The 22361-nt window shown below is 47.4% G+C and overlaps 1 long non-coding RNA gene across 1 annotated transcript; it reads left to right on the plus strand.

The window, feature by feature from the left end:
• The first annotated feature begins 8169 nt into the window (after positions 1-8169).
• Positions 8170-10369, plus strand: LOC125527390 (uncharacterized). Its single transcript, XR_007292085.2, has 2 exons — positions 8170-9368; positions 10098-10369. It is a non-coding gene; the product is annotated as an uncharacterized LOC125527390 (long non-coding RNA).
• Positions 10370-22361: the final 11992 nt, after the last annotated feature.

Below are 22361 nucleotides of genomic sequence, written 5' to 3' on the forward strand. Positions count from 1 at the left end.
TGTGCCCCCCCGGGGCAGGTGGCCCCACCCGGTGGACCCCCGGGACCCTTCTGGTGGTCCCGGTACAATACCGGTGACCCCGAAACTTGTCCCGATGCCCGAAATAGTACTTCCTATATATAATTCTTTACCTCCGGACCATTCCGGAACTCCTCGTGACGTCCGGGATCTCATCCGGGACTCCGAACAACATTCGGGTTACTGCATATACATATCCCTACAACCCTAGCGTCACCGAATCTTAAGTGTGTAGACCCTACGGGTTCGGGAGACATTTAGACATGACCGAGATCGCTCTCCGGTCAATAACCAACAGCGGGATCTGGATACCCATGTTGGCTCCCACATGCTCCTCGATGATCTCATTGGATGAACCACGATATCGAGGATTCAATCAATCCCGTATACAATTCCCTTTGTCAATCGGTATGCTACTTGCCCGAGATTCGATCGTCGGTATCCCAATACCTCGTTCAATCTCGTTACCGGCAAGTCACTTTACTCGTACCGTAATGCATGATCCCGTGACCAGACACTTGGTCACTTTGAGCTCATTATGATGATGCATTACCGAGTGGGCCCAGTGATACCTCTTCGTCATACGGAGTGACAAATCCCAGTCTTGATCCGTGTCAACCCAACAGACACTTTCGGAGATACCCGTAGTATACCTTTATAGTCACCCAGTTACGTTGTGACGTTTGGCACACCCAAAGCACTCCTACGGTATCCGGGAGTTACACGATCTCATGGTCTAAGGAAAAGATACTTGACATTGGAAAACTCTAGCAAACGAACTATACGATCTTATGCTATGTTTAGGATTGGGTCTTGTCCATCACATCATTCTCCTAATGATGTGATCTCGTTATCAATGACATCCAATGTCCATAGTCAGGAAACCATGACTATCTGTTGATCAACGAGCTAGTCAACTAGAGGATTACTAGGGACATGTTGGTGTCTATTATTCACACATGTATTACGATTTCCGGATAACACAATTATAGCATGAATAAAGACAATTATCATGAACAAGGAAATATAATAATAATTCTTTTATTATTGCCTCTAGGGCATATTTCCAACAGTCTCCCACTTGCACTACAGTCAATAATCTAGTTACATTATGATGAATCGAACACCCATGGAATTCTGGTGTTGATCATGTTTTGCTCTAGGGAGAGGTTTAGTCAACGGATCTGCTACATTTAGGTCCGTATGTACTTTACAAATATCTATGTCTCCATCTTGAACATTTTCACGAATGGAGTTGAAGCGACGCTTGATGTGCCTCGTCTTCTTGTGAAACCTGGGCTCCTTTGCGAGAGCAATAGCTCCAGTGTTGTCACAGAAGCACTTGATCGGCCCCGACGCATTGGGTATGACTCCTAGGTCGGTGATGAACTCCTTCACCCAAATTGCTTCATGCGCTGCCTCCGAGGCTGCCATGTATTCCGCTTCACATGTAGATCCCGCCACGACGCTCTGCTTGCAACTGCACCAGCTTACTGCCCCACCATTCAAAATATACACGTATCCGGTTTGTGACTTAGAGTCATCCAGATATGTGTCGAAGCTAGCGTCGACGTAACCTTTTACGACGAGCTCTTCGTCACCTCCATAAACGAGAAACATTTCCTTAGTCCTTTTCAGGTACTCCAGGATATTCTTGACCGCTGTCCAGTGTTCCTTGCCGGGATTACTTTGGTACCTTCCTACCAAACTTACGGCAAGGTTTACATCAGGTCTGGTACACAGCATGGCATACATAATAGAACCTATGGCTGAGGCATAGGGGATGACACTCATCTCTTCTATATCTTCTGCCGTGGTCGGACATTGAGCTAAGTTCAATTTCACACCTTGTAACACAGGCAAGAACCCCTTCTTAGACTGATCCATATTGAATTTCTTCAATATCTTATCAAGGTATGTTCTTTGTGAAAGACCTATGAGGCGTCTTGATCTATCTCTATAGATCTTGATGCCTAATATATATGCAGCTTCTCCAAGGTCCTTCATTGAAAAACTCTTATTCAAGTAGGCCTTAATGCTATCCAAGAGTTCTATATCATTTCCCATCAAAAGTATGTCATCTATAGATAATATGAGAAATGCTACAGAGCTCCCACTCACTTTCTTGTAAACACAGGCTTCTCCATAAGTCTGCGTAAACCCAAACGCTTTGATCATCTCATCAAAGCGAATGTTCCAACTCCGAGATGCTTGCACCAGCCCATAAATCGAGCGTTGGAGCTTGCATACCTTGTCAGCATTCTTAGGATCGACAAAACCTTCCGGCTGCATCATATACAATTCTTCCTTAAGGAAACCATTAAGGAATGCCGTTTTGATGTCCATTTGCCATATCTCATAATCATAGAATGCGGAAATTGCTAACATGATTCGGACGGACTTCACCTTCGCTACCGGTGAGAAAGTCTCATCGTAGTCAACACCTTGAACTTGTCGATAACCCTTAGCGACAAGCCGAGCTTTATAGATGGTCACATTACCATCCGCGTCTGTCTTCTTCTTAAAGATCCATTTATTTTCTATGGCTCGCCGCTCAACGGGCAAGTCAGTCAAAGTCCATACTTCGTTTTCATACATGGATCCTATCTCGGATTTCATGGCTTCTAGCCATTTGTTGGAATCCGGGCCCGCCATCGCTTCCTCATAGTTCGAAGGTTCACCGTTGTCTAACAACATGATTTCCAAGACAGGGTTGCCGTACCACTCTGGTGCGGAACGTGTCCTTGTGGACCTTCGAATTTCAGTAGCAACTTGATCTGAAGTTTCATGATCATCATGATTAACTTCCTCTCTAGTCGGTGCAGGCACCTCAGGAACATTTTCTTGAGTTGCGCCATTTTCCGGTTCAAGAGGTAATACTTCATCAAGTTCTACTTTCCTCCCACTTACTTCTTTCGAGAGAAACTCTTTCTCTAGAAAGGATCCATTCTTGGCAACAAAGATCTTGCCTTCGGATCTGAGGTAGAAGGTATACCCAATAGTTTCTTTAGGGTATCCTATGAAGACGCATTTTTCTGACTTGGGTTCGAGCTTTTCAGGTTGAAGTTTCTTGACATAAGCATCGCATCCCCAAACTTTTAGAAACGACAGCTTAGGTTTCTTCCCAAACCATAATTCATACGGTGTCATCTCAACGGATTTCGACGGAGCCCTATTTAAAGTGAATGCGGCAGTCTCTAAAGCATAGCCCCAAAAAGATAGCGGTAAATCGGTAAGAGACATCATAGATCGCACCTATCTAATAGAGTGCGATTACGACGTTCGAACACACCATTACGCTGAGGTGTTCCAGGCGGCGTGAGTTGTGAAACTATTCCACATTTTCTTAAGTGTGTGCCAAACTCGTGACTCAAGTATTCTCCTCCACGATCTGATCGCAGGAACTTGATTTTCCTATCACGTTGATTGTCAACCTCACTCTGAAATTCTTTGAACTTTTCAAAGGTCTCAAACTTGTGTTTCATTAAGTAGACATACCCATATCTACTCAAGTCATCAGTGAGGGTGAGAACATAACGATAGCCACCGCGAGCCTCAACACTCATTGGACTGCACACATCAGTATGTATGATTTCCAATAAGTTGGTTGCTCGCTCCATTGTTCCTGAGAACGGAGTCTTGGTCATTTTACCCATGAGGCATGGTTCGCACGTGTCAAATGATTCGTAATCAAGAGACTCTAAAAGTCCATCAGCATGGAGCTTCTTCATGCGTTTGACACCTATGTGACCAAGGCGGTAGTGCCACAAGTATGTGGGACTATCATTATCAATCCTACATCTTTTGGTACTCACACTATGAACATGTGTAGCATTACGCTCGAGATTCATTAGAAATAAACCATTCACCATCGGAGCATGACCATAAAACATATCTCTCATATAAATAGAACAACCATTATTCTCGGATTTAAATGAGTAGCCATCCCGAATTAAACGAGATCCTGATACAATGTTCATGCTCAAAGCTGGCACTAAATAACAATTATTAAGGTTTAAAACTAATCCCGAAGGTAAATGTAGAGGTAGCGTGCCGACGGCGATCACATTGACCTTGGAAGCATTCCCGACGCGCATCATCACCTCGTCCTTTGCCAGTCTCCGTTTATTCCGCAGCTCCTGTTTTGAGTTACAAATGTGAGCAACCGCATTGAGTTACAAATATGAGCAACCGCACCGGTATCAAATACCCAGGAGCTACTACGAGTACTGGTAAGGTACACATCAATTACATGTATATCACATATACCTTTCGTTTTGCCGGCCTTCTTGTCCGCTAAGTATTTGGGGCAGTTCCGCTTCCAGTGACCACTTTCCTTGCAATAAAAGCACTCAGTCTCGGGCTTGGGTCCATTCTTTGGCTTCTTCCCGGCAGCTTGCTTGCCGGGCGCGGCAACTCCCTTGCCGTCCTTCTTGAAGGTTTTCTTACCCTTGCCTTTCTTGAACTTAGTGGTTTTATTCACCATCAACACTTGATGTTCCTTTTTGACTTCTACCTCTGCTGATTCCAGCATTGCAAATACTTCAGGAATGGACTTTTCCATCCCCTGCACATTGAAGTTCATCACAAAGCTCTTGTAGCTCGGTGGAAGCGACTGAAGGATTCTGTCAATGACCGCGTCATCCGGGAGATTAACTCCCAGCTGAGTCAAGCGGTTATGCAACCCAGACATAGTGAGTATGTGCTCACTGACAGAACTGTTTTCCTCCATCTTACAGCTGAAGAACTTGTCGGAGACTTGATATCTCTCGACCCGGGCATGAGCTTGGAAAACCATTTTCAGCTCTTCGAACATCTCATATGCTCCGTGTCTCTCAAAACGCTTTTGGAGCCCCGGCTCTAAGCTGTAAAGCATGCCGCACTGAACAAGGGAGTAGTCATCGGTACGTGCCTGCCAAGCGTTCATAACGTCTTGTTCTGCAGGGAGAATAGGTGCGTCACCTAGCGGTGCTTGTAGGACATAATCTTTCTTGGCAGCTATGAGGATGATCCTCAGGTTCCGGACCCAGTCCGTGTAGTTGCTGCCATCGTCTTTCAGCTTGGTTTTCTCTAGGAACGCGTTGAAGTTGAGGACTACGTTGGCCATTTGATCTACAAGACATATTGTAAAGATTTTAGACTAAGTTCATGATAATTAAGTTCATCTAATCAAATTATTCAATGAACTCCCACTTAGATAAACATCCCTCCTGTAATCTAAGTATAACATGATCCGAGTTAACTAGGCCATATCCGATCATCACGTGAGATGGACAAGTCAACATCGGTGAACATCTTCATGTTGATCGTATCTTCTATACGACTCATGCTCGACCTTTCGGTCTTCTGTGTTCCGAGGCCATGTCTGTACATGCTAGGCTCGTCAAGTCAACCTAAGTGTTTGCATGTGTAAATCTGGCTTACACCCATTGTATGTGAACGTTAGAATCTAACACCCGATCATCACGTGGTGCTTCGAAACAACGAACTGTCACAACGGTGCACAGTTAGGGGGAACACTTTCTTGAAATTATTATGAGGGATCATCTTATTTACTACCATCGTTCTAAGTAAACAAGATGCATAAATATGATAAACATCACATGCAATCAAGTAATAATAGTGACATGATATGGCCAATATCACATAGCTCCTTTGATCTCCATCTTGGGGCTCCATGATCATCTTGTCACCGGCATGACACCATGATCTCCATCATCATGATCTCCATCATTGTGTCTCCATGAAGTTTCTCGCCAACTATTACTTCTACTACTATAGCTAACACGTTTAGCAATAAATTAAAGTAATTTACATTCCGTTTCTCAATGACACGCAGGTCATACAAAAAATAAAGAAAACTCCTATGGCTCCTGCCGGTTGTCATACTCATCGACATGCAAGTCGTGATTCCTATTAGAATAGCATGAACATCTCATACATCACATATAGATCATTCATCATTCATCACAACTTTGGCCATATCATATCACAAAGCACTTGCTGCAAAAACAAGTTAGACGTCCTCTAATTGTTGTTGCAAGTTTTACGTGGCTGAAATAGGATTCTAGCAAGAACGTTTTCTTACCTACGTGAAAGCCACAACGTGATTTGTCAACTTCTATTTACCCTTCATAAGGACCCTTTTCATCGAATCCGCTCCAACTAAAGTGGGAGAGACAGACACCCGCCAGCCACCTTATGCAACTAGTGCATGTTAGTCGGTTGAACCGGTCTCACGTAAGCGTACGTGTAAGGTTGGTCTGGGCCGCTTCATCCCACAATACCGTTGAAGCAAGATAAGACTAGTAGCGGCAAGAAAGTTGACAACATCAACGCCCACAACAAATTGTGTTCTACTCGTGCAAGAGAACTACGCATAGACCTAGCTCATGATGCCACTGTTGGGGAACGTTGCAGAAAACAAAATTTTTCCTACGGTTTCACCAAGATCTATCTATGAGTTCATCTAGCAACGAGTGATTGGATTGCATCTACATACCTTTGTATATCACGCGCGGAAGCGTTCAAAGAACGGGGATGAGGAAGGCATACTCGACGTGATCCAAATCACCGGAGATCCTAGCACCGAACGGACGGCACCTCCGCGTTCAACACACGTACGGTCAGCGTAACGTCTCCTTCTTCTTGATCCAGCAAGGGGGAAGGAGGGGTTGAGGGAGATGGCTCCAGCAGCAGCACGACGGCGTGGTGGTGATGGAGCTGCAGTACTCCGGCAGGGCTTCGCCAAGCACTATGGAGGAGGAGAATGTGTTGGAGAGGGAGAGGGAGGCACCAAAGGCGTGGTGTGAGAAGTCCTCCATCTCCCCACTATATATAGGAGGGTCAAGGGGGGGGGGGCGCCGGCCCTAGGAGATCCAATCTCCTAGGGGGGTGCGGCCAAGGGGAGGAATCCCTCCTCCCCAAGGCACCTAGGAGGTGCCTTCCCCCTTTGGGACTCCTCCCTTCTTGAACCCTAGGCGCATGGGCCTCTTGGGGCTGGTGCCCTTGGCCCATATAGGCCAAGGCGCACCCCCTACAGCCCATGTGCCCCCCCGGGGCAGGTGGCCCCACCCGGTGGACCCCCGGGACCCTTCCGGTGGTCCCGGTACAATACCGTGACCCCGAAACTTGTCCCGATGCCCGAAATAGTACTTCCTATATATAATTCTTTACCTCCGGACCATTCCGGAACTCCTCGTGACGTCCGGGATCTCATCCGGGACTCCGAACAACATTCGGGTTACTGCATATACATCTCCCTACAACCCTAGCGTCACCGAACCTTAAGTGTGTAGACCCTACGGGTTCGGGAGACATGTAGACATGACCGAGATCGCTCTCCGGTCAATAACCAACAACGGGATCTGGATATTGTTGGCTCCCACATGCTCCTCGATGATCTCATCGGATGAATCACGATATCGAGGATTCAATCAATCCCGTATACAATTCCCTTTGTCAATCGGTATGCTACTTGCCCGAGATTCGATCGCCGGTATCCCAATACCTCGTTCAATCTCGTTACCGGCAAGTCACTTTACTCGTACCGTAATGCATGATCCCGTGACCAGACACTTGGTCACTTTGAGCTCATTATGATGATGCATTACCGAGTGGGCCCAGTGATACCTCTCCGTCATACAGAGTGACAAATCCCAGTCTTGATCCGTGTCAACCCAACAGACACTTTCGGAGATACCCGTAGTATACCTTTATAGTCACCCAGTTACGTTGTGACGTTTGGCACACCCAAAGCACTCCTACAGTATCCGGGAGTTACCCGATCTCATGGTCTAAGGAAAAGATACTTGACATTGGAAAACTCTAGCAAACGAACTATACGATCTTATGCTATGTTTAGGATTGGGTCTTGTCCATCACATCATTCTCCTAATGATGTGATCCCGTTATCAATGACATCCAATGTCCATAGTCAGGAAACCATGACTATCTGTTGATCAACGAGCTAGTCAACCAGAGGATTACTAGGGACATGTTGGTGTGTATTATTCACACATGTATTACGATTTCCGGATAACACAATTATAGCATGAATAAAGAAAATTATCATGAACAAGGAAATATAATAATAATGCTTTTAATATTGCCTCTAGGGCATATTTCCAACATCTGTATAGGTTTCAACTGAATACTCTACTTATTTTCTGACAAATACCATGCATAACCGAGCAACTAATTCTGTTTTTTAAACTAGACCAAGCACCTACTGGTGAAATGGACGTGAACCTTCAGAAATCAAATGTCCTCATATAGTAATATATTTCACATGTCTTCTAATTTTTGAGTCCGTGAAATACCTGATGTACGTAGTGCATATGATATTTTGTAAACTGTATGTGCTGGATAGGTGGTTCTTATGCTGCAAGGTAATCGGGAGGCCCGCTCCTCCCCCGCATATGCCGCATAAGTTAAGATGTTGCCTGCCAAGCCCACATATTATTAAGTGGGATGTACTCTAAACTTATAATCATTTAGTCTGATGTAATGCTAAAACAGTGATTTATTATACAACACGATGGTACTTTTGGATGGTAGTACGTTAATTTATTAGGATGTAGTACTGATACACTGATTCATTCGACTACTAGTGCTGGATGGATTTTCAGGTTGGACAGATCACTGTACTGCTGTGCAACTTCCCCTAGCTTCACATTGCAAGCCCAATGATTCTTGTGCCTGGGATACCCACATAAAACAGGTTGTTATTTTTACTTGCCGCCATTCACCATCCAACTGGAGTTTTGCAACATGCAAATTGCATGTACGTCTGTTAGGTCAGCAGCATGCTAATTGCCTGAGCTTGAGTACCACAAATGTGAAGTTTTGACTTTCCTATTGTAATGGTTAGCGTGAAACTAGAAATTGCTTCAAAACCTACCTGAAAGTTTCTTGCTTTGACACAGTCTTACTAGATGGTACAGTGGCTGTCGTCCAGAAAATAAATCTCTTTGGAAAATAAATATTACGAGACTACTCTGAACAATACTACTCCTTCAACTTGTACATACTCCTAGGCTGTTGCTGTATGGTTCCAAAAATCCCAGATAAAAATCTGGATGACATTTACATCTGTAGAGTATGACTTGTTGTTTATCCTGTTAATTCAGTTGACTTTCTCTCTTGAAATCTAGCCAAACACAGAAACAAGCACACTGCCGTATTTGTACCGGCAAGATCTCTTTTCACACCATCTAGTCCAAAACAGAAAGCTGTTGTATTCTCTGATGAACTTCAAGGCAACGAAAATGCAGCAGGATATATGCAAGATTCCTTGGGTACTTTGCACAAGATATTCATGACACGCAAGCAGAGCCATATTAACATAGGTACACCATACACTACACCTTTACACCAAGCAAGTATTTACTCTGGGGATCTTATCATCCATATTCTTGCAGCTTTATGTTCCATCTAATATGTACAGAAATCAATGTGTATTCATACCCAGACGTGTCATTAGCTAGTTTAAATCCTCACTGTAGGCAATATAACTTGCCAGCACATGCAATTTGTTTACTTAACCATACCTTATAATGGGTCAGCTTAGTATTTTCTTTGTTCTGCACCAGACACAACCATATAACCAAAATCTATTCCACAGCAACAAGTCTGTTCCTTGCTACCAAAAGTAGGTTACTTGTTATATTTTAGCATACTAAGGGGTTCTCTCCAACCAATTATCTTCTGCACAGAGCCAAAGAGGGCCAAGCTGGGGTTGTGTTCGTTACATCAACACTTGTAATATTTCCCAATGCGTACATTCATTTGTTATTAAGTTATATCATCTTCCCAAAATTGTTACAATCATCTTCAGTGTAGAGTATATAATATTTTTGTAGATCTGGTAGTCAGGTTTATAACATGGTTGTCCGTACAAAATTGTTGTAACTTATCATCAATATTTCTACATAAAATTTTCTAAATCTTTTTGTTCTTCCAACATACATACAAGTGAAACTTTATCCTGAAACTTGATAAAATGACACCCCTTCGGTTGGTTCTAACAAAATTACTCATATCTAAAAATGTCTAATGTTTGTTCTATTTTTGGACAGATATATTAATCCTACTTGTTGCCTCACAACTGCACGAGATGATAGTTGCCATGAAGAGCATTGATTGCAAGAAATTGAATAAGAAACTTTTATATATGTTGTTGATGTAAATTGGATTGTGCTGGTCCTAAACTTGCTATGTGTTGTATTTTGTCAATTCGTGTTGTAAATTATCATTTCATGGAGGATTTTGTAAACTGCTATGTTGTACATATTGGTAGATGGCTGCATAAGTACTACATGATCTTTCTATTTTATGGCACTTTGAAATATGTCTTTTCTTCAGCCAATGTTGGCGCTATGATCTATGTAATGTATTATGCTAGAGAAAAAATCCACTGGCTCAAAATTGCGCAGAAAGAAATGGCCTAATGTGCTCTCCATGACGAATTTTGTGACAGAAAATAGTATCCACGTAGGCAGCCACGTCATTTGAATGGGTCAATCAAAAGTCCTACGTGGCGTTAGTCCATGACGGTCTGCTCCGTCACAATGGATTAGGCCTGGGCGGGCCTAAGCCAGATCCATGACGGAAAAGAACTGTCATGTAAGGTACTATGCCAAATTATGACGCGATATACATGACGGACTTCGAGTCCGTCATGGACGGTCACCCATGACAGTTTTTCACTCACCCATGATGGATCAGAACTGTCACGTATTAACATAATTCTTGTAGTGCCGGACAGATCTTCGTCTTCGGCGGCTTCGCACTGCGGACCAATTCACTTGGCCATCTGGAGCAGATCGAAAGCTATGCCCCTGGCCGTCAGGTCGGATTTGGAAGTTTAAACTACACGACTGACATCCGCGGGGACTTGATCCTCGACGGATTTGAGCCACTGCCGAGCGCGCCGCACTGTCACGACGAGCATGATCTAGCTCTGCCGCCGAACAATGCCCTTGATGCCGCACCCGCATCGGCTTCGACCCTTAATTCGGAGCCAACTGCACCGATCGAGGATGGGTGGTTGGACGCCGCCTCGGGGGCTGCGATCCCAACGGCGATCGAGCCGAACACCAGCCCTGCACTTCGCTAGACTCGTGACTCCAAGGAGCCGGACTCCGAACCCTCCGCGCTCCTGCCAATCGAATCCAATTGGGCGACGATCATGGAGTTTACTGCCGCGGACATCTTTCAGCACTCGCCTTTCGGCGATATTCTGAAAACACTAAAGTCTCTCTCTTTATCAGGAGAGCCCTGGCCGGACTACGGTCAGCAAGGTTGGGATACGGATGATGTAGCCACTGTCGATGATTTAACCGACATGCTCGACTTCGACTACGAAGACATCGACGGTATGGACACCGATGCAGGAGACGATGAAGAACCAGCGCCTATATATTGGGCCCTGGAAAGCCACCTCGTCGTATGACATATACATGGTGGACACCCCAAAAGAAGGAGATGGCGATGGAATAGCGAAGGATGACCCCTCCAAGAAACAGCCTAAGCGCCGGCGTCAGCGGTGCCGCTCAAAATCCCGCCAAAGCAAACACGGCGATTCCGGCACGGGAGATAATAATACTCCGGAGAGTGCCGAAGAAACCCCCTCCAGCAAGATTCAGCACAGGAGGATGGAGAAGCCAGCCCTCATGAGAGAGCGGCAGACAGAGAGGTCGAGGACGATAATTATACGCCTCCCTCCGAAGACGAGGCAAGCCTCGACGATGACGAATTCGTCGTGCCAGAGGATCCCGTCGAGCAAGAGCGTTTTCAACGCAGGCTTATGGCCACGGCAAGAAGCCTCAAGAAAAAACAGCAACAGCTTAGAGCTGATCAAGATTTGCTAGTCGACAGATGGACTGAAGTCCTTGCGGCCGAAGAGCGTAAACTCGAACGCCCCTTCAAGAGCTACCCAAAGCGCAGGTTGCTACCCCGATTAGAGGAGGAAGCACTTAAACCTACATCACCAACACTTGATACGGCCGACCGGCCACCTCGTGGCCGCGACAAAGAGGCCTCTCGGCCCTCCACTCAAGCCGCACCCCGTACCAAGGCATGGGAAAATGCGCCTGACCTGCGAGACATGTTGGAGGACAAGGCAAGGCAAACAAGATCGATCTACGGATCGCGTGGGCGCCCCACGACTCGAGACGGTAACCGTCACGCCGGACACAAATCCGGCAGGGCCGAACACAGTAAATAAAGCTGATTGGAGCTACGTCGTGATATAGCCCAGTACAGAGGTGCCGCACACCCACTATGCTTCACAGACGAAGTAATGGATCATCAAATCCCCGAGGGTTTCAAACCCGTAAACATCGAATCATATGATGGCACAACAGATCCTGCAGTATGGATCGAGGATTATCTCCTTCATATCCATATGGCCCGCGGCGATGATCTCCACGCCATCAAATACCTCCCACTCAAGCTTAAAGGATCAGCTCGGCATTGGCTTAACAGCTTGCCAGCATGATCAATCAGTTTTTGGGAGGACCTGGAAGCCGCATTCCTCGACAATTTCCAGGGCACTTATGTGCGACCCCCAGACGCAGATGACCTAAGCCACGTAATTCAGCAGCGAGATGAATCGGCCAGGCAATTCTGGACACGGTTCCCAACAAAGAAAAATCAAATAGTCGACGGTCCGGACGTAGAGGCCCTAGCAGCCTTCAAGCACAATATCCGTGACGAGTGGCTTGTCCGGCACCTTGGACAGGAAAAGCCAAAATCTATGGCAGCACTCACGACACTCATGACTCGCTTTTGCGCGGGAGAAGACAGCTGGCTTGCTCGTAGCAACAATATGACCAAGAACCCTGGTAATTCGGATACCAGGGACAGTAGTGGAAGGTCGCGTCGCAACAAGCAGAAGCGCCGCATTAACGGCGACAATGCTGAGGATACGGCAGTTAATGCCGAATTCAGAGGCTATAAATCCGGCCAGCGGAAAAAGCCATTCAAAAGAAATCCTAGGGGCCCGTCCAGTTTGGACCAAATACTCGACTGCTTGTGCGAGATACACGACACCCCCGAAAAGCCGGCCAATCACACCAACAGGGATTGTTGGGTGCTCAAGCAGGCAGGCAAGTTAAATGCCGAAAATACTGACAAGGGGCTGCATAGCGATGACGACGAAGAGCCCCGGTCGCCGAACAACAGTGGACAGAAGGGTTTTCCCCCACAAGTGTGGACGGTGAACATGATATACGCAACCCACATCCCCAAGAGGGAGCGGAAGCGCGCGTTAAGGGACGTATACGCGGTAGAGCCAGTCGCCCCAAAGTTCAACCCATGGTCCTCCTGCCCGATCACCTTTGATCGAAGGGACCATCCCACTAGCACCCGTCATGGCGGATTCGCCGCATTGGTTCTAGACCCAATTATTGAAGGATTTCATCTCACTAGAGTCCTTATGGACGGCGGCAGCAGCCTGAACTTGCTTTACCAGGATACAATGCGGAAAATGGGCATAGATCCCTCGAGGATTAAGCCCACCAAAACGACCTTTAAAGGCGTAATACCAGGTGTAGAGGCCAACTGTACATGCTCAGTCACACTTGAAGTGGTCTTCGGATCTCTGGATAATTTCCGAAGCGAGGAGTTAATCTTCGACATAGTCCCATTCCGCGGTGGCTATTACGCACTGCTCGGGCGAACTGCATTCGCCAAGTTCAATGCGGTACCGCACTACGCATACCTTAAGCTCAAGATGCCAGGCCCTCGAGGAGTAATTACGGTCAATGGTAACACCGAACGCTCCCTCCGAATGGAGGAGCACACGGCGGCCCTTGCAGCGGAAGTACAAAGCAGCCTCTCCAGGCAGTTCTCCAGTCCGACCATTAAATGTCCGGACACCGTCAAGCGCGCCCGGAGTAACCTACAACAAGACCGCCTGGCACGTTCCGAGCAGGCGTAGCAATGCAGCCCCAACCCCAGCCCTCGCAAAAATGCGACACCAGTGCTTCGCGTACATAACTACGCTCTAGAAATACCATGGGTACAGGGGGAGGGGCACCATCACGGCACGCCCGAAACACGGCTTAAACCGCACCAGGGGCTGCCGATTTTTTATTTTTCTCTTACTTTCAGGACTCCATTCCTCGGAAGCTTATTCGGCAATTCAATTGCCGCAAAAACGACGCAAGAACCAGGGAAGCAGACAAGCCATGCCGCATTATGGAACTCCCAGGTGGTCTCTATCACGAGCAGTATACCTGTTTCGCATACCATTCCGCAGCCTGCCGCTGGAACGGACATGTTAAACAGTCCAACCTTTTGCTTATCGCATTATTTTGTATCGTTCTGCTTTGATCGCAGCCCCTTTTAATAAACAATGCATAGCTTTTGTCTATTTTTGCATTACTCTCTTTTTTTACAAATATATGTTCCTTAACGACATGCTGCACCCGTACACTTTGGTACGACCAAAATACGCTAGGGGCTTTAGTTCCCCTCAATATGGTGTGAGAAGTCTGAACACTTTAACAAGTGCGGCACCCCGAACTTATAGCATTATATGCATCGGCTCCGAATCATGTCTTGGGTCAATAGTTGGGTTTGCCCGTCTCCTATGTTTTGGTGCCTTACGTTCCGCTATATCGGCTAAGGTAGCACTAGGAGAACTACTGCGATTGTGCCCCAGTTGAGCTGGGTCGAGCACCTCAGTAGAGAAAGCTAAAACTGACTGTCATGATGAAGCGAGAGCTGGTCGCTGTTCGAGAGGTTTTTCGAGTCCCTAAAGACTTATGCCGCTTAGAGCGAGGAGTCGGCTCCGTCCGGCCAAGGCGTGGATAGCGCCCCGAACTCGGTCTTCCGAATACCAGGGGCTTCGCCGAAATTTAAAATTATAGAATTCTATGGCTAAGTGAGAGTGTTCACGCATTATAGTCCGATTGCCTTGTTCGTTGTGCTGAGCGCCTCCCTCGAAGGACCCAAACATGGGAAAAAGAGCGCTTAGGTTTATCCCCGAACACCCCAGCACTAGCGGCACAGGGGCAGAAGCCGACGACTCGCCATCTCTCAGAATCGATAAGCAGCCGCACAGAAGGTAATATTTTAAATTCATACAGCATTGCTTAGCGCACGTGAACAAGTTTTCAGCGCACAGGACAAAACGAGCGAGTTTTACTCAAAAGTTAGATCCCTGGAACATTCATCCGCTACAAGGCGGGCACCCTTCAGAACATCTGTATAATAATTCTCGGGCTTGCGATGCTCCTTCCCTGGCGGTGGCCCGTCCTTCACAAGCTTCTCAGCATCCAGCTTGCCCCAGTGCACCTTAGCACGGGCAAGGGCCCTACGGGCACCTTCAATGCAGACGGAGCGCTTGATGACTTCGAGCCTTGGACATGCCCCCACCAGCCACCGCACCAGCCCGAAATAGCTCCCAGACAGAGCCTCTCCAGGCCACAGCCGAACTATGAGGCCCTTCATGGCCTGTTCGGTCGCCTTTTGGAGCTCGACCAGTTGCTTCAGCTGGTCGCTCAGGGGCACGGGGTGTCCGACCTCAGCATACTGAGACCAGAACACCTTCTCTGTCGAGCTGCCCTCCTCGGCTCGATAGAATGTGGCGGCATCAGACACGCTACGGGGAAGATCTGCAAACGCTCCTGGAGAGCTCCGGATTCGGGTAAGTAACAAGTAACTCACGCTTATGTGTTTGCTTTGCATAAAGAATGCCTTACCCGCCGCTATCTTTTTCACCGCATCCAACTCCTGGAGGGTCTTCTGGGATTCGGCCTTGGCAAAATTGGCATTTTCAATAGCCATCGCGAGCTCGGACGCCCGCGTCTTCGAGTCAAGCTCCAAACTCTCATGTTTTTTCATGAGAGCCTGGAGCTCTTGCTGCACCTTGCCAACCTGGGCCTCATACTTCTCCCGCTTGGTGCGCTCCATGGCCGCCCTCTTCTCAGCCTCGACCAGCGCTTGCTTAAGGGTCGCCACCTCCGACGTGGCCCCTACAATAGCTACGATAATCCTGTCATTTTTTGCAATTGCCCTTTTTTTATATATATTTAAACAAGGTATTTCTTACCTTCCTTGTCCTCGAGCTGCTTCTAGGCACGCCCGAGCTCTTGCTCGGACTGCTCGAGGTTCTGCTTTAGCATGTCCACTTCCGCAGTCAGTACGGCGGACGCCAGTAGAGAAGCCTACACACATATTGACTCTTCTTGTTAGACTCCTGCGAATTTAATTTGATCCTCTATTCGGCTTTTCTTCCCGAACGCCACACAGAGCATCAGGGGCTAGTTTCTATGCGGTAATATTATTTACACATTCTTTACTTACCTCAAAGCCTGTTAAAAGGCTAGCACAAGCTTCAGTCAGTCCGCTCTTGGCGGACTGAACCTTCTGGACCACCGCACTCATAATAGTGCGGTGCTCCTCGTCGATGGAGGCGCCTTTGAGCACCTCCAACACATTGTCCGGTGCCTCCGGTTGGATGGGGGTCACCGGCACGGTGGGCTTGCTCCTCTTGGAAGGAGATCGCCCACCGGACTCTGGAACCTTTGAAGGTTCCGGAGCGGTGTCCGGCCTAGAGCCGGACTTGGAGCCTTGGGGGGTTTTATCCCCTTTACTCCTGGAGTCCGGGAGGTCGCCTTGCGGCGCCTCCAGGACCACCTCCTCCTGGCTTGGAGCCTGTTGGGACAACACTTCAGCGTCGTCCGTAGGGCGGGGGGAGGAAGCCGTCGGAAGCGAATTCACATCCGACGTGTCTAGTGAACCGCTCGACGACGCATCGAGCCGGTCTTTGGGTGGGCTGCATAAACATATTCGACATAAGGGAAAGCTGTGCAATAAAGGAATACTATGAATTACTCTGGTATCCGGATACTTACGATTTTGCCAGGGGCTTGGCCCTGAGCGGCCACTCCTCTCCGCCGTCGTCGGCGTCGGTGGAGTAGTCCGAAGGAAGGGTTTTCCCCTTCTTGGACCCTTCGGCCTCCTCAGCGAGGGCGGCCTTCCTTTTCTTCTGGAGGGGGAGAGGTCTCTTCTTCCTCCTCCTCGTCTTCTCGGGAGGACTGCGCCTTGGAGCCGTCGGATGATGAACCTAACACCTCCTGGCGCCGGGCACTTTTTCGAGTCCCCATGGCCCTCTTCGTGGCCTTCTTCTCCGGCACCACATAGGGTGCCGGAACCAGCAGCTTCGCCAAGCGGGCATTGGCTGGGTCTTCAGGCAAAGGAGCCGGACAGTCAATCTGTCCGGACTTTGCCTGCCAAACCTGTCAAAGGTAAGGGAGCTTAGATCCCGCATAGAGTTAAACTATGAAAAACTAATACCCTGTAAAAGGCACAAACAACTTACCGCGCTGGCGTGACGCTGCGCGCTGAATCCGCGATCCTCGGTAGCAGATGCGGGAGCCTCGGCACCCTTGAAAAGCACCTTCCAGACGTGTTCGTACGTCGTGTCGAAGAGCCTATTCAGAGTTCGGTGCTGCGCCGGGTTGAACTCCCATAGATTGAAGGCCCGTTGTTGACACGGGAGGATCCGGCGGATGAGCATGACCTGGACTATGTTGACAAGCCTGAGCTGCTTGTCCACCAGGGTTTGGATGCATGTTTGCAGTCCAGTCACCTCTCCTTTGCTGCCTCACGACAAGCCCGTCTCTTTCCAGGACGTGAGCCGCGTTGGGGGTCCAGACCGGAATGCGGGGGCTGCGACCCACTCAGGGTTGCGCGGCTCGGTGATGTAAAACCACCCCGATTGCCACCCCTTCAGGGTCTCCACAAAGGAGCCCTCGAGCAATAAGACGTTGGGCATCTTGCCCACCATGGCGCCTCCGCACTCTGCCTGGTTGCCGCGCACCACCTTCGGCTTGACATTAAAAGTCTTGAGCCATAGGCCGAAATGGGGGCGGATGCAGAGGAAAGCCTCGCACACGACGATAAATGCTGAGATGTTGAGGATGAAATTCAGGGCCAGATCATGGAAATCCAGGCCATAGTAGAACATGAGTCCCCGGACGAATGGGTGGATAGGAAAGCCCAGTTCGCGGAGGAAGTGGGGAAGGAACACTACCCTCTCATGGGGCCTTGGGGTGGGGAGGAGCTGCCCCTCTTCGGGAAGCCGGTGCGCGATGTCGCTAGACAAGTATTCGGCCTTCCTCAGTTTTTTGATGTGTCCCTCCGTGACGGAGGAGACCATCCACTTGCCTCCCGCTCCGGACATGGCTGGAGAAGGTTGAGGTGGGGAGTGCGGATTTGGGCGCTGGAGCTCGAGTGCGCGAAAATGGATAGGCAAAGGAGGAAGAAGGCGTAGGTGAAAAGGTGGATCCTTATCCCCTTATATGGGTGGACGCAACTACGTGTCCCCACCAGCCTGGTAAAACTCGCTTATCTCCAAGCGCCGTAATCAATGGCGCGGTTGGGTTACCCACGCCCGTATTGATGAGAATCCCGGAATAAGGGGACACGATCTCTGCTTTAACAAGACGTGCCAAGGAAACCGCCTCGCATGACGCGCTGAGGTGGGGTAGTAAAACGATTCGAATAAAGGCTTGGCCGTGGTGCGTCACACTACGGAATACGTCAGTAGATTAGATTTGTGTAAATATTATTCTCTCTATGGCAATATGTGGAAACTTATTTTGCAGAGCCGGACACTATCTTTGTGTTCAAAATCTTCTATGAAGTACTTGGAGGAGGAACCCGCCTTACAATGCCGAAGACAAACTGTGCGTTGGACTCGTCGTCATTGAAGCCTGGTTCAGGGGCTACTGAGGGAGTCCTGGATTAGGGGGTGTCCGGATGGCCGGACTATACCTTTAGCCGGACTCCTGGACTATGAAGATACAAGATTGAAGACTTCGTCCCATGTCCGAAAGGGACTTTCCTTGGCGTGGAAGGCAAGCTTGGCGATACGGATATGCAGATCTCCTACCATTGTAACCGACTTTGTGTAGCCCTAACCCTCTCCGGTGTCTATATAAACCAGAGGGTTTTAGTCCGTAGGACAACATACAGAACAGCAATCATACCATAGGCTAGCTTCTAGGGTTTAGCCTCTCCGATCTCGTGGTAGATCTACTCTTGTACTACCCATATCATCAATATTAATCAAGCATGACGTAGGGTTTTACCTCCATCAAGAGGGCCCGAACCTGGGTAAAACTTCATGTCCCTTGCCTCCTGTTACCATCCGGCCTAGACGCACAGTTCGGGACCCCCTACCCGAGATCCGCCGGTTTTGACACCGACACTTGCTCTTATCACAAATGAGATTGCCGGCTTAGGGAGTGAAGAGATTACCAATAGATTCATCATTAAGAAGATCCTAAGCGCCTTGGATGGAAAATATGATATCGTGTGCACATTGATCCAAATGATGCCAAATTACAAAGATCTCAAGCCAACGGAAGTCATATAGGATTCTTATTGAAGAAGTTTTCAATGGTATAGTTTTGAAATCACAAAAATGAATATTATTGATATAATTATGGTAAAGGTTGGATTTTGAAAAGCATGCACACCTTATTCATTGGAATGGATGGAGTAGTAAAAAGACTTATATTTATGAGCGGATATGAGAATTTAGATGGTTATATTAATATCTGAAGTTAATATAAAGGGAAACACTTCCCTTTATAAATACATAGTATTGAATACTACTTACTACGTACAGCTATACTCAGTTAATGCGTTGATCTAGGAGTACCTTGTGTCAGCTTTAAATGGAGCAATGAACATACACTAGTAGAAAACAGGGCTTTGGTCTAGGCCGGGTCAGCCCATTAGTCCCGGTTCAGTCCAGAACCGGGACCAATGGGGGCATTGGTCCCGGTTCGTGAGCCCAGGGGGCCGGCCGGGCCACGTGGGCCATTGGTCCCGGTTGGTGGGAAGAACCGGGACCAATGGGCCTCGCTCCTGGCCCACAACCATTGGTCCCGGTTCGTGCCTCAAACCGGGACTAAAGATTAGACCTTTAGTCCCGGTTTGAGGCACGAACCGGGACTAATGGGGTTGAGACCTTTAGTCCCGATTCGTGCCACGAACCGGTACTAAAGGTCCCATTTTCAAACTCTACCCCCCCCCCCCCCCCCCCGTGGATCGCCTTTTCAGTTTTTTAAAAAATAAAAGAAAATGATGGAAATGTCAAAAAAAATAAAAGAAAATAAGTTTCCCATGTGATATGTGGTCTAGTTGTTGGGAAAATTTGCAAATGTGAATTTTGACTTTATTTGCAAAATCTCTCTGAAATTTGTAAAAATGGGCATAACTTTTGCATACTAACTCGGATGAAAAAGTTTTTTATATGAAAAATCATCTACTCGAAAAGTTACATCTGAATTTAACTGGGAGAACCTCGTTAAACATTTTCAAAATCCTCAAAAACCTAATAGAAAAAAGTTACGGGGCTTTTAAGATCTAGAGTGAAAAAAATCGAAAAAAATTCAAACAGTGGGCAAACTGTGGTCAAACAATGGTCAAACTAATTATTCTAGAATATTAGTGTTACTAAATAATTATTTCAGTTGTTTCAATTTTGGTCAAATCTGGTCAAACTGTGGTCAAACAATGGTCAAACTAATTATTCAAGAAATATTAGTGTTACTAAATAATTATTGCTTTTTAAAACAATAGTTTCAAAATAAAACTATGAAATGTGTCACTTCATGCTCAAGCAAAATTCCGGAAGGTTAATAGGATTGACATCTTAGTATTGTCAAGAAAACAACAAGTGCAGACTTGGAGCGAGGGAGAATAGAACCCGGAAGTTAAGCGTGCTCAGGCTGGGGGAGTGGGAGGATGGGTGACCGTTCGGGAAGTTAGATGATTTGGAATGATGAGGGGTGATTAGAGGATAAATTGAGAAGTGATGAGGGGTGGTGATTACAGACTAGAGGTTAAAAAAATTTAGAAATTTAAAAATAAAAAAAATTCAAAAAAAAATTTCAAAAAAAAAATCATAAAAGGTGGAGCTCCACGTGGCCGCGCCCTTTAGTCCCGGTTCTGGATTGAACTGGGACTAAAGGGAGAGGCATTAGTACCGACCCTTTAGTCCTGGTTCCAGAACCGGGACTAAAGGCCCTTATGAACCGGGACTGAAGGCCCTTTTTCTACTAGTGATACCTTGTACTGGAGGGAGGTGACACATTTTTGCATGGGAAGTTTTATCCAAAGAAAATTGTGAAAGGAGGGAACGTGGTAAATGACCATCCACTAGCCCACTACTAGCACCTGCTGATGCCTTGCCATTTACCCAAAAATGCTTGTTCCTCGCTTTTATAAATAAAGCAAACCACCACGACCAAACGTTACAACAAAGGTCCACACACACACGCACAGGAAACACAATGCGGAGTGATGAAAGGTTATACTGAGGGCACAGCTCAACAAGCCCTGAAAGAGGAAACAACAAGGAAGCAACATCGTAGAGTATAGCTAATCCGGCTCAGGTGGCGGCAGAGGGAGCGGTGGCGCCAAGCGAAGAGCCATCATGCGTAGATTAGCAATGATGATGTTGATGGTGTCCCGATGCTGTGGACGGCTAAGCGGCCGCTAAAGCTGCAAGTAGCCACACATTTTGAACATTGCGTCAGTACCACGTCGAAGGGGCACATGCTAGATCACAAGCTTATTGCGCACATTCCACAATGTCCACGCATGCACCCCGATGGCCAGCCACCTAATATGGCGGCCCTGCGGGGCGGGTGGGGGGACTGGATCTCGTCGAATAGGTCAGGGAAATTGGTGTTACACCAACCACCTCTCGGAAACAACTCCAGAGGAACTAGGTAGAAACACACGAGAAAAAGATGTGGTTGGAGTCCTCCTTCGTCCCACATAGTGGGCACATCCCATCACCCGGGCCATTGCGTTTGCGGACCTCCACACCAGAAGGAAGTCGGCCACGGATCCATTGTCATAGGAAGATTCTGATCTGTAGAGGGAGTCACTACAAGAAATATGTCAACTTGTGACCCTCACTTTTGGCCGCTGAAAGGTCATAGTTTTTCATTTGCGACCTTTTTGTGACAAAAAACAGAAGGTCAAAAGCTGGCGGTTATAAACTGAAATTAGTGACCTTCTTTGTGATATGTAAAAGGTCGTTGGTTCCACGACCAAATTTTTGGTCACTAGCAACCTCCCCAGGCCACGTAGGCATCCAGCGTGGCAAGCTGATGTGGCACAAGAATCAGCCCGGTCCGATTCGGCGTTTTACATGGGCCGAGCCCAACAATTTGGCCTTTTTATATATTTTTCTGTCAATTTTTGATCGGCTTCATGGGCCAGGCCCAACAATTCAGCCTTGTTAGTTTTTGAGATTCATGCAAATTTTTTTGGCCCTCGGGCTTTTTGCAGTCCATTTCTTT

This window comes from Triticum urartu, chromosome 7A (genome assembly GCF_056163025.1).
Source record: "Triticum urartu cultivar PI428250 chromosome 7A, HENAU_Tu73, whole genome shotgun sequence".
Taxonomy (NCBI): Eukaryota; Viridiplantae; Streptophyta; class Magnoliopsida; order Poales; family Poaceae; genus Triticum; species Triticum urartu.